Genomic DNA, 10,221 nt, shown 5'->3' with positions numbered 1-10,221 from the left:
AATAGTTCGTGAGAGCAGCTGCGTCATTCGACTCGACTGGTCGGGCCGTGAAGCGGAATTGCGAATTGTTAATATCAATTGGTGATTTTAATGATTGATTAAAATTATTTACTCGGATGGAAGTGATTAATAGGTTATTTACATGTGAACGGGTCATAGAAAACAGCAAAACATGGATGAAACGGAATTAAACGAATTAATATAAGATGGATTAATTACAGGAGTGAAAAATATTAACAAACCAAACAAATTAAATCAATTAATTAAGTTAGATACGATGGATTAATGATGAATACATGATAGATATGACAAATAACAGATGAAAACTATATCAAAGACGAATTCCAGAAACCCAATATTGATGAATTGAATCTCTATAACCCGGAATTGAATTTAATGACGAAAACCCGCAAATATTGGATTATAAGGGATTTAAGTCGGATTTGTGATTATTTAAAACATGTTAATGATGATGATTATAATATACATGTGAATTATGTGCTATCATGATGAAGAATTGACAAACAAACGAAACAAGTAAAAGAACTTTGACGAATAACAGAGGACGAACGAAGAAGAAAGGAAGCAGGAACTGCGGCAGCCTCACGAAGAGGCGCAGCAGGTGCTGCGCTCCTTCAAGAGGCGGCGATTCTTGCGTCCTTTCTCGCTTTGTTATCACGGAAATCCGTAAAAAAGAGGTTTTAAAGCATGGTTTTAGAAATCGGTTTTAATGATATTTTCGACATAAACCTTACAATTGATGATGATACAATAAATAAATACAATAAATAAAAGAGAGATTACACCCTCAGACTTACATGTTGACGAAACGAGAAGGACTAAGATATCGATTAGCGATGCTCGACGCGAATGCAAAGAAAGTGCCCTCGTAAGAGGAAAACGATTAAGTTAATTAAGTTGATTGATGTGTAGTTGGTCAAATTGGTCGGTCATGCAAACGGGGAAGCTGGTACTCAGAAGGATCCGAGCTTACGTGGTCGAATGTTCAAGCACGTAGACGCCAAAAGTAAGAACAAAGTCTAGAATGCAAAGGGAGAAGAGAAGGGCGGACACTCGCGTGAGAAATATGAGGAGCGAAGGCTCCTATTTATACTAATCACGTGGAGAAATTAGGGTTTCGGAGACTCTTTGGAAGTGAATCTCGGAAAGATATGAAAAAGATACGAGAAATACGCGAGAAAGGGTGCTGGGAAGAGGCGCGCAGCAGCCATGCGTCTCTTGGAAGAGGCGCAACACTGCTTGCGTCTATTCCCAAGGGGTTTCCTCCTGCGGAAGAAAGATTTCCGTGTTTGAGCTATGGTAGGACGGAAATAATTCGGTTTTCCTTAATATCTTATGTGAATATTACGGGAAATTTTTTGCCAAAAGATAAAATTTATGAAATATGGAATAGAAATATCCGGAACATTCCAGAACATTCTGACTCGGGATTTAACGGTTATCAGAAAATGGAGACGGTTTTAGGCCCGGACTCCAAATGTACTCTAATTACTGTCAAAACGACCGTATCGGGACGTAGATGACAACTAAGAGGTAGACATTAATATTTGAGCAATCACTTGACGATAATCTTACGAACTGTCACAAATCGTTCCGCGTACCAAACATGCGGCCCAATCATCACCGGGTGGTTTGCGAGAGGTGCGAAATGGGGTATCTCTGAGCCCCCACTTTGACCGAGGCTTGGACAAGGCGAAAGTCAAAGTATAGCCATCAGGTCAATCGAAGATTACAACCTGACGACTATGGCGACGCGAGGCGGCTCAAGGGGTCTGAGCCAAGGACCTGTCGTAGGGAACATTTTAGAGTCTGTCGACTATCGGGGAGGGTCGTTTAAAGTCCATTAGACTACGTAAGGAGGCTCGCCAGCCATAAGAAGAGATCATACCTAAGACATCCCTGGGTGAAACGGAACTGAAGACGCTTCGGCAAAACTCTTTGGTCTGAAGATAACTTGATGTCTGAAGGCATTAGGGGTCGCAGGGATTATGAAGAAACTTCTTAATACTTCTGAAGGCTAACTCTGAAGGCTATCTCTCACTAAAGGGAAGGCTGAAGGGATAGTTCTCTCTAAAGGGAAGGCTGAAAGGATAATTCTCTTTAAAGGGAAGGCTGAAAGGAGACTTAACTGAAAAGGGGTTACCTAAAGAGTTGGGTATAGGAACTCTATTGGTTTGGGAACTTCTGGAGAACGACTCCTTTGTCGAACTCCGCGGGGAAACATGAAATGTTGTGAGTAGCAGGACACAAAGTGGAGTCGCTAAGAGAAAAGCGCAGGTAGTCTTCGAAAAACAATTGCGAGTAGCAGGACACAGACGGGAACTGCTGAGGGGAAATCTGCTTAGGTAGATTTTAATCCTCATGTCTTGAGAGGGACAGTACGTCCGCTTACTCTTGCTGGAGACATGATTGGGAATTATTCTTCTTGTCATGAGAGGGAAAGTGTATCCGCTTACTCTCGCTGGAGACATGATGAAGGCGTGTCGAATTCTGTGAAGGAATAAATGCTCGTTGCGACAAGCGAAAGGTCTTGGAAGTAATAAATGACGTGCGACAGCCTGCTGCTGGCTTGGAAATGCGGGCCGGAACGAAAGAAAATCGTCAAACGGACCAAAAGAATAAAATAGCATCGGGGAAGAGGCGCACCAAAGATGGGCCCACAAATAACGAACTCATAACGAATTTTTGAAAATCCGTATGGAGGGAACACAGGGAAGAGGCGCAGCAAGAGCTGCGTCTCTTGGAAGAGGCGCAACGCCTGCTGCGTCTATTCCCCAACGTGTTCTTTCTGCGTAAAAACGCGATAATCAGGAGGCTTATGTTCATTTGTTCGAAACACAATTCACACAATTTCTCTCTCAAATCTTCACCATTTCCGCCAAGGTTTGATCCAAGAGCTTGCATTAATCATGACTAATCGAGGTATGTGTCTCATTCTTGCATTAATCATCCATATTTGTCCAATTTTGAGCCGAAAAAATTAGGGTTTATGACCCACTTGATCGAAATTTTGGGGCTTTTCCCCCAAACGCATTTGCCTTGTCAAATTGACATTAGAAATGGATATTAGGTAATATTAGGAACATAACCATGTATTTGTCTCGAATTTTTGTTAAGTTTTGAGCCTTTGAGTGAAATTTGAGACGGTTTCACAGCTAAACCGTAAATCGCCTCGAAAATAGCCTTAGGATTGCCCATTTGTGATGAAACTTGATATTTGGGATCCTTGAATGATGGGTAAACTTTCTACCATCTCAGAATTTTGGTTTGTGACGGCTTTTTCAGGACACCTTTCTAGGGCATAATCGCCGTTATAACGAAATGCTGCCGAAATTTCGGCTCGAACCCGAGACTAGGCTTCAAATTAGGCTTGACTTGACCTAAAATACCACATGAGTGATCGGGTTGGTGGGAATATGGCCAAGGATGGCAAGAAGAGAGCGATCTCAGGGCTTTGAAGGCTCGAAAGTCCCTTAACCAAGGCTTGTCGTCACGTGACGCGACCTAAATTTGCTTTAATGTTGCATGTGATGAGGCTTCTACTTCTGCGAGAGCTCCCATGGAGATAGAAGCTGCTACTGTTGAGGAGGCTTTGGAGCAGGCCTTCACCGCTGCGGTGATGGCTGCTGGGGATGAGGTCCATGAGGAGGAGGCTGTCGAGGAGGAGGAGGCCCCGAGACGGGCCAACGTCGGGTGAGGAGGTCGTCAGTTGAGAGGTGCTCCTGCGTGGGCTGAGACTTGGGAGAGTAGGCACCTGGTGTGGGCTGTAGAGGGTCACCTGTCCTACAGGACGGTGAAGAGTTTGGTAAATAGGAATTCACTACTCATTACTCATCCTCTTTCATTCATTTGTTCAAATTCCTTTCAAATTTTATTCAAAACTAAAGATAGCTTTTGTTTCAAATCACAATAGGAGGCCGGGAACATCAGGCCGTTCTCAGGTTACACGATGGCGATGGAGCACTACGAGCGGCTGTCGGCGGAGGAGCGGGCCATGATCGAGCGTGGAGCGTTCGGTCCTTTGGTGCAGGTCTGGAGGGACATCGCGAAGAGGAAGCTGCGGGCTAACCTTAGCCTGGTCCGTGCTTTCTTGGACCGATTTTGGGATACGACTTCCACGTTCCACATGCCTTTCGGTGAGGTGGGAGTCACTCTGGAGGACTACGGCATGATTTACAGTGCTGTGCGCGGGACCGAGGAGGTGGAGTGGCCATAGGCGCCATGAGGGCGGACTCGGCCGAGGCGAGGAGATTGATCGGTGGAACTTGTCGTTGAAGGTCATTCTGATCTCGGGTTTGATACCCGCATTCCTACGTTCGAGACTACTTTGCGAGAAAGACCCGTGGCGGTGACGATTAATGGGAGGGAGACGGCTCCTCCTCCTGTCTGGTGAGCGAGAGGGCTAGTTTGTGGCTCGGTGGTTTTCGTCTTCGATTTACCTCGGAGACAAGGGCGAGAGAGGTGTCGACGAAGCTTCTTGCCTTCCTTTTGACCCGAGTTCCCTAGGGCGTTGGGACTGGGTCACAGCTGGTTTTGCGGTCCTCATCCGCTTCATGAGGGCTATGGTTCGTCCGGAGTTGATGGAGAAGGGGACTTCTCCTGGTGCTGTCGGACCTGGACTACTGTTGGAGGTATGAACCTTCCTTTAGACCAAAGTAAATTCCCTTTCTTTATCAAATCACGAAAGATCGTCATTGATTATTCGCTACGAGGCATGGGTGTACTCCTACTTCCCGAGCCTCGCGCCCGGGAGGACGGAGCGGCTGGAGAGGGCCTATCCGTGGTGAGGGATTGGGTGATGTGCCGGACGAAGAGCAAGCGTTCTTCTCACAACGTCTACCGGCGGGACGTGAACGCTCTTTAGCTGAACAGCGTGAGTATCTCACTTATATTCACTCGTGCTTCTTATATTTGCTTTTAATTGATCATAGGAATGATCCTTTTTATCTTGTCACAGTCGGTGCCCAGACCTTGGGCGGAGTACGCTGGAGCGCCTCCTTTCGTGGCTGAGGTCCTTCGGCCTAGGAGCTCGAGCCGACTGCTGTTGAGGACGTCGATGGGTCCTGTGTGGTACTTGGGCGAGCGCTTGGCTCGTCAGTGCTCTCGGGACGTGTTGACTGTTCCCGTCGATCCTCCCAGGACGATGTTTAGGGAGCCTTCTGAGGCTGAGAGGGAGGCGGACTTGGCTGGTGCTAGTGGTGACGCCCTTCTTCTTCCTGGCGAGGACTACTCGACGTTCCTTTACGGGAGGTTGGCGTACTGGCCGGTAGTGGTGAGCATCTTCTATTTTTCCTCTTGATTTGATTTTGAGATTTATGATGAAAGATCATCGATTAACGAGAACCATTTGTCTTTGCAGGAGGTCGAGGCGGCGGGCATCGAGCCGCTAGAGTACCCCGAGACCCTCGAGTACACTAACGCGACCGGGAGGACGACGATCTCCGAGCTGCGTGACTTTGACGTAACTGTGACGGATGCTGGCCTGGACGATTGGCAGCATCTGATTCGGAGGGTGAGCCTCTAACTTGTATAACTTTTGTGTAAGAACACATTTGATTGAGTTTGTTCAATTGTTGAGAATTTCTTTTGAAAATGCAGGTTGCGCCGTCTCGGTTTGTGGCGTTGTAGAGGGTGGCCAACCGGCTGCAAGCTACTGCCGTCGAGGCACTTGTTGGCGGTCGAGGTCGTCAGGTACGAACCTTACGCCTAGTTCCATTTTTGATTTTTGATTTTCCGATTTTGCTTGAATCGATTGACATGAGCCAATTTATTGTTTACAGGGTGACCGCGAGCTGGAGCGAGAGTTGACCCAGTCTCGGGAGGAGACAGCTCGCTTGTTGAGGGAGCTCGAGGTTCGGGACGCCGAGATCGCCGTTCTTGCGGCAAGAGTTGCAGAGTTGGAGGGCGCCCAACAGTAGTTTTGTGTAGCTCTTTTTTGTATTGGCTGTATTTTGTACATTTGTACATTTGGACCATCATTTTGAACATTTTTGGACTTTGTTTGGGGCTCGAGCCCCCAGTTTGTTGCACATTTCCTTTGTTTGGTGTATATACGACGGCCTGAGTGCCTTTGCTGCTGGGTTGTGTTGCTTGTATCTGTAGGTTAGTTTTGAACAGGTTTGGTAGATGACGGTTTACGCCGTCATGCTGCCGAAATTTACATAGAAAACACGCAAAGCATACATTTATATATACATATGGCCTTAATTAGCGCAAAATGAGTGACTCAAAAGAATGCAAAAATGCAAAAATTTTGCCGGAAATGACCGGACGGTAGGGAGGGTTACCCCCTAAAAAAAGAAAAAAGAGAAATCTATAAGTTAGAAATGTAGAAATGAAATTAAGAAATTGAAATTAATATAGAAATGTTGAGATTTGGTAAAATAAATTAAATGAATTAAATGAGAAATATTAAAAACGAAAATTATTCTCTAAAATGATGAATTAAAATGAAAATTGCTTCCTAAAATGAAAATATACAAGTGTGATAAAATGGGAAAAATGTCGACGTCGCCTCGAAATGTGTGCCCGCGAAATTAGGAAACCTGAAACATGGTAATCTTCTCGTATTTACCAAAATAATAACCTGTAGGAATAGGAAATTATTCGTCACGGAATTAGGAAAGATCCAACGCGGAAATCACAGAAGTGAAGCTGAGGAAGAGGCGCATCATGAGCTGCGTCCCTTTGAAGAGGCGCGATGGGTGTCTTGCGCTTTGTTCTCAAGTCATCTGTTCGACGAATTTTGGAAACAGAAATTAGTATAAATAGAAGCGCGGGTGGAGCTTTTATTCACATAATTCTTCCGTCTCTTCTTCGTCTATTTACATAAAATTCTCAAAAGAAATTTTTCATCATGAATACTTTGGAGATCCGCTTGAAGGAATGGACCAACGAATTTTCGAATATGGAGAAGCATGATATGGGTGCTTATAATTTTGGGTCTTTGTTGAGTTTAAAACTCATCAAGGTTGTTAAACCGTTCTTGGATGCTTGCCTTGACTATTGGGACCCGAATTACCATGTTTTTGCGTTCCCTGGAGGTGATATTTGCCCATTTCCTGAAGAAATTGCTGCTATTGGTGGATGGGATCCCGAACACTTGTCTGCCATTCCTTCTACTTCGCAAGGGTACAAGAGTAAATTTAGAGACTTGCTTGGATTGACTAGACTTGAGGTGGACCGTCTAGTTACCTCGAAAGGCGTGAGAATGTTGGACTTCATAGATCGATTCATCAACAGAGCCGACCCCACCGTTTCCCATGTTGCTAGGCGGAGGGCATTTGGCTTTTGCTTGTTGCATGTGTATGTCTTCCAAGGGCATGTTGATGAAGACTTGAGAGGTGATCCCCGTCTTTTGGGCCTTGTTGAGCGAGATGGAGGCGCAGAGCCCGACTTGCTTATGCTTAGGGGAGATTATTTTGGGCTTGGATAGTAGGAAATCCAACCGCGATCTACCGTATTTGGGAAGCCCCGTCCATGCGGGTAAAAGACGTTTTTTTTTTTTTTTTTTTTTTTTTTTTTGATGTCTAATACCCGCTTTTTGTAGGTTTGGCTTATGGAACGGCTCCGATTGATCGAGCCCCCAGTTCATGTGCTTTCCTATCATGCCCGCTCGATTGCGATGAGGACGAGGTTGTACATGGTGGACTTCACTCAGTGCGTGATTATTGGAAGAACAAGCTGAAGAGCGACGATGGCCCGTTGATTAGGTGGGTCGTACCGTGGTGGCACCTCAAATCTGTCACTAGAGTGTCTTCTTTGGATCCCACTAGGTCCGTGCGCATTCCTGGATTGGAGTTTATGGTGTGCATCTTCCCGGAAAGACTGATGAGACAAGTCGGGCTGAAACAGACGATCCGAGGCTTGACACCGTCCCAGATTGCTATGGCGCTTACTACGAGAGAGAGAAGAGAGTGGGCCATTAAATGGGCCCAAAGAAACATGTGGTTCTTGAATTTCTTTGCCAATGCCTTGTGGGTGTCGGATTCTTATCTGAGATGGAGAAAGGCTACTACTTCAGAAGAGTGCGAGAGACTGAGGAAGCGCGAGCCTGTTGATTACAAGGTGCGCGAGGGAGAGAAAGAGAAAGAGAAGCATCTGACAGAGGGAGAAGAAGAAGCCGGGTTTCAAGTTGTTTATCCTTCAAAGAGACCAAAGACTACTCCTGTCGCGGAAATGGTGATTGGCAAGAATGGAAAGGCTAGGCCTCGAGAAAGACCGTTGGTGATTTGGTCTGAAGTGGCGCAAGAGCGTCCGGCTCGAGGTCGTGACAAGAAATATGATAGGAATGACAAGGGCAAGGGGAAGATGGAGGAATAGCCCGAGTCTTTATTTTTTAATTATTATTATTATTGTTGTTGTAATATAAAGGTGGGGTTTTTAGAATCCTAGCCTATTCTATTTTTATTATGTAGCGTACTATTATTATTAGAAAAAGAATGAAATAAAAAAGTTAAATGGTCATGAAACCGTTGTGATTCTCTATTTATTATTCTTGTCGAATTTCAAATGCAATACAAATGTCCTTCTATTTACATTTTAGATATAACGGGTTGAATCCTGTGAAAGATTGCCTACGTATTCACTTAAAAAAAAGTGAAATCAAACTCTTGCGCGTAGTTCGAGTAAATGTAAAAGAATAATTGTTCTAAGCAAGAGCTTGTAATGAACGTAGAAAATAAGCATGAGCTTTTGCTTACTCTGAAGGTACGAATTTAGTTTATTTGATGATACGAGGATGATAAATTTGTCAAAAATGCTAGAGCACAGTGACATTAGCTTATTTCAGCTTAGCCAGGGGCCGTTGGTTTAGTGCCACAAGAGCGACACGTGGGGTTACGCGAGGCGCGTTTTCGTTCCTATTCTAGGCATAGTACCGTTTTAGTTGGTCAAGGTTTGTTGGGTTTGAAAACTCATTCCCGTCTAGGTCTGTGATTCTAACCGCACCCCCTGGGAGTCTGGATTTGACTAGAAATGGTCCGGCCCAATTAGGTTTGAATATTCCTCGTGGGTCAACAGGTAAAAGAGCTCTAACCGATTTGAGCACTAAGTCTCCCTCTTTGATGTTTCTTGTCCTAACCCTTTTGTTGAAAGCTCGCTTGATACATGCTTGATATGTTTGGACATTATGTAAGGCGCGTAGCCTACGTTCATCCAGGAGGATGAGTTCTTCATATCTATCCTTCTTCCAATCGGCTTCCGGGATTTGACTTTCTAGTAAAATACGCAAGGATGGTATTTCTAGCTCGACTGGTTGTACAGCTTCCATGCCGTATGTCAAATAGAAGGGAGTGGCCCCAGTGGGCGTCCTAACAGATGTACGATACCCCCACAAAGCAAAGGGTATCTTGCTTGGCCAATCTCTATAGTTGTCAATCATTTTCTTGAGAATTGTGACAACATTCTTGTTTGCCGCCTCTACCGCACCGTTAGTCTGTGGTCTATAGGGCGAAGAGTGGTGATGCTTAATCTTATATTTGGCTAGCAATTGCTCGGTCTCAGCTTGGAAATGTGATCCGTTATCACTAATGATTTCATGTGGGCAACCATATCGACAGATGATGTTGTTTTGTATGAACTTTGCCACATTTTTAGCTGTAAGACTAGTGTAGGAAGCCGCTTCTACCCATTTGGTGAAATAGTCGATTGCTAGTAGAATGAAACAGTGACCTCCTTTTCCGGCTGGGGTTATCTTCCCGATTATGTCAATTCCCCATGCAGAAAATGGCCAAGGGGATGTCATTGTATAGAGTAATGAAGGAGGGACATGTTGTACATTCCCGAAGATTTGGCAATTGTGGCAATGTCTTACGTATTTGATGCAATCGGATTCCATTGTGGTCCAATAATACCCTAGACGTGTGATTTTCTTTGCCATCATAGGCCCACTCATGTGAGGACCGCATTCTCCGTCGTGGACTTCTTCCATCACCTTTCGTGCCTGTGAATGATCAAGGCAACGTAGGATTACGCCAAGACGTGTTCTTTTGTATAATTCTCCTTGCATGAGAATGTATTGGGGAGCTAGTAGGCATATAGCACGTTGTCCCCTCTTGTCCATATCCGGTGGATAGGTACCATTAAGCTTAAAATTCAGGATCGCTTGGAACCAGGGTTCCTGCGCGATCTCTTCTTCATCGGTGATTTGGTGGACATAAGCCGGCTCTGACCGTCGTTCGATGCACAAAGGCATTTCCA

The sequence above is a fragment of the Silene latifolia genome, chromosome 7, assembly GCF_048544455.1.
Source record: "Silene latifolia isolate original U9 population chromosome 7, ASM4854445v1, whole genome shotgun sequence".
Classification (NCBI taxonomy): domain Eukaryota; kingdom Viridiplantae; phylum Streptophyta; class Magnoliopsida; order Caryophyllales; family Caryophyllaceae; genus Silene; species Silene latifolia.
Note: the sequence above shows the minus strand (reverse complement) of the source record.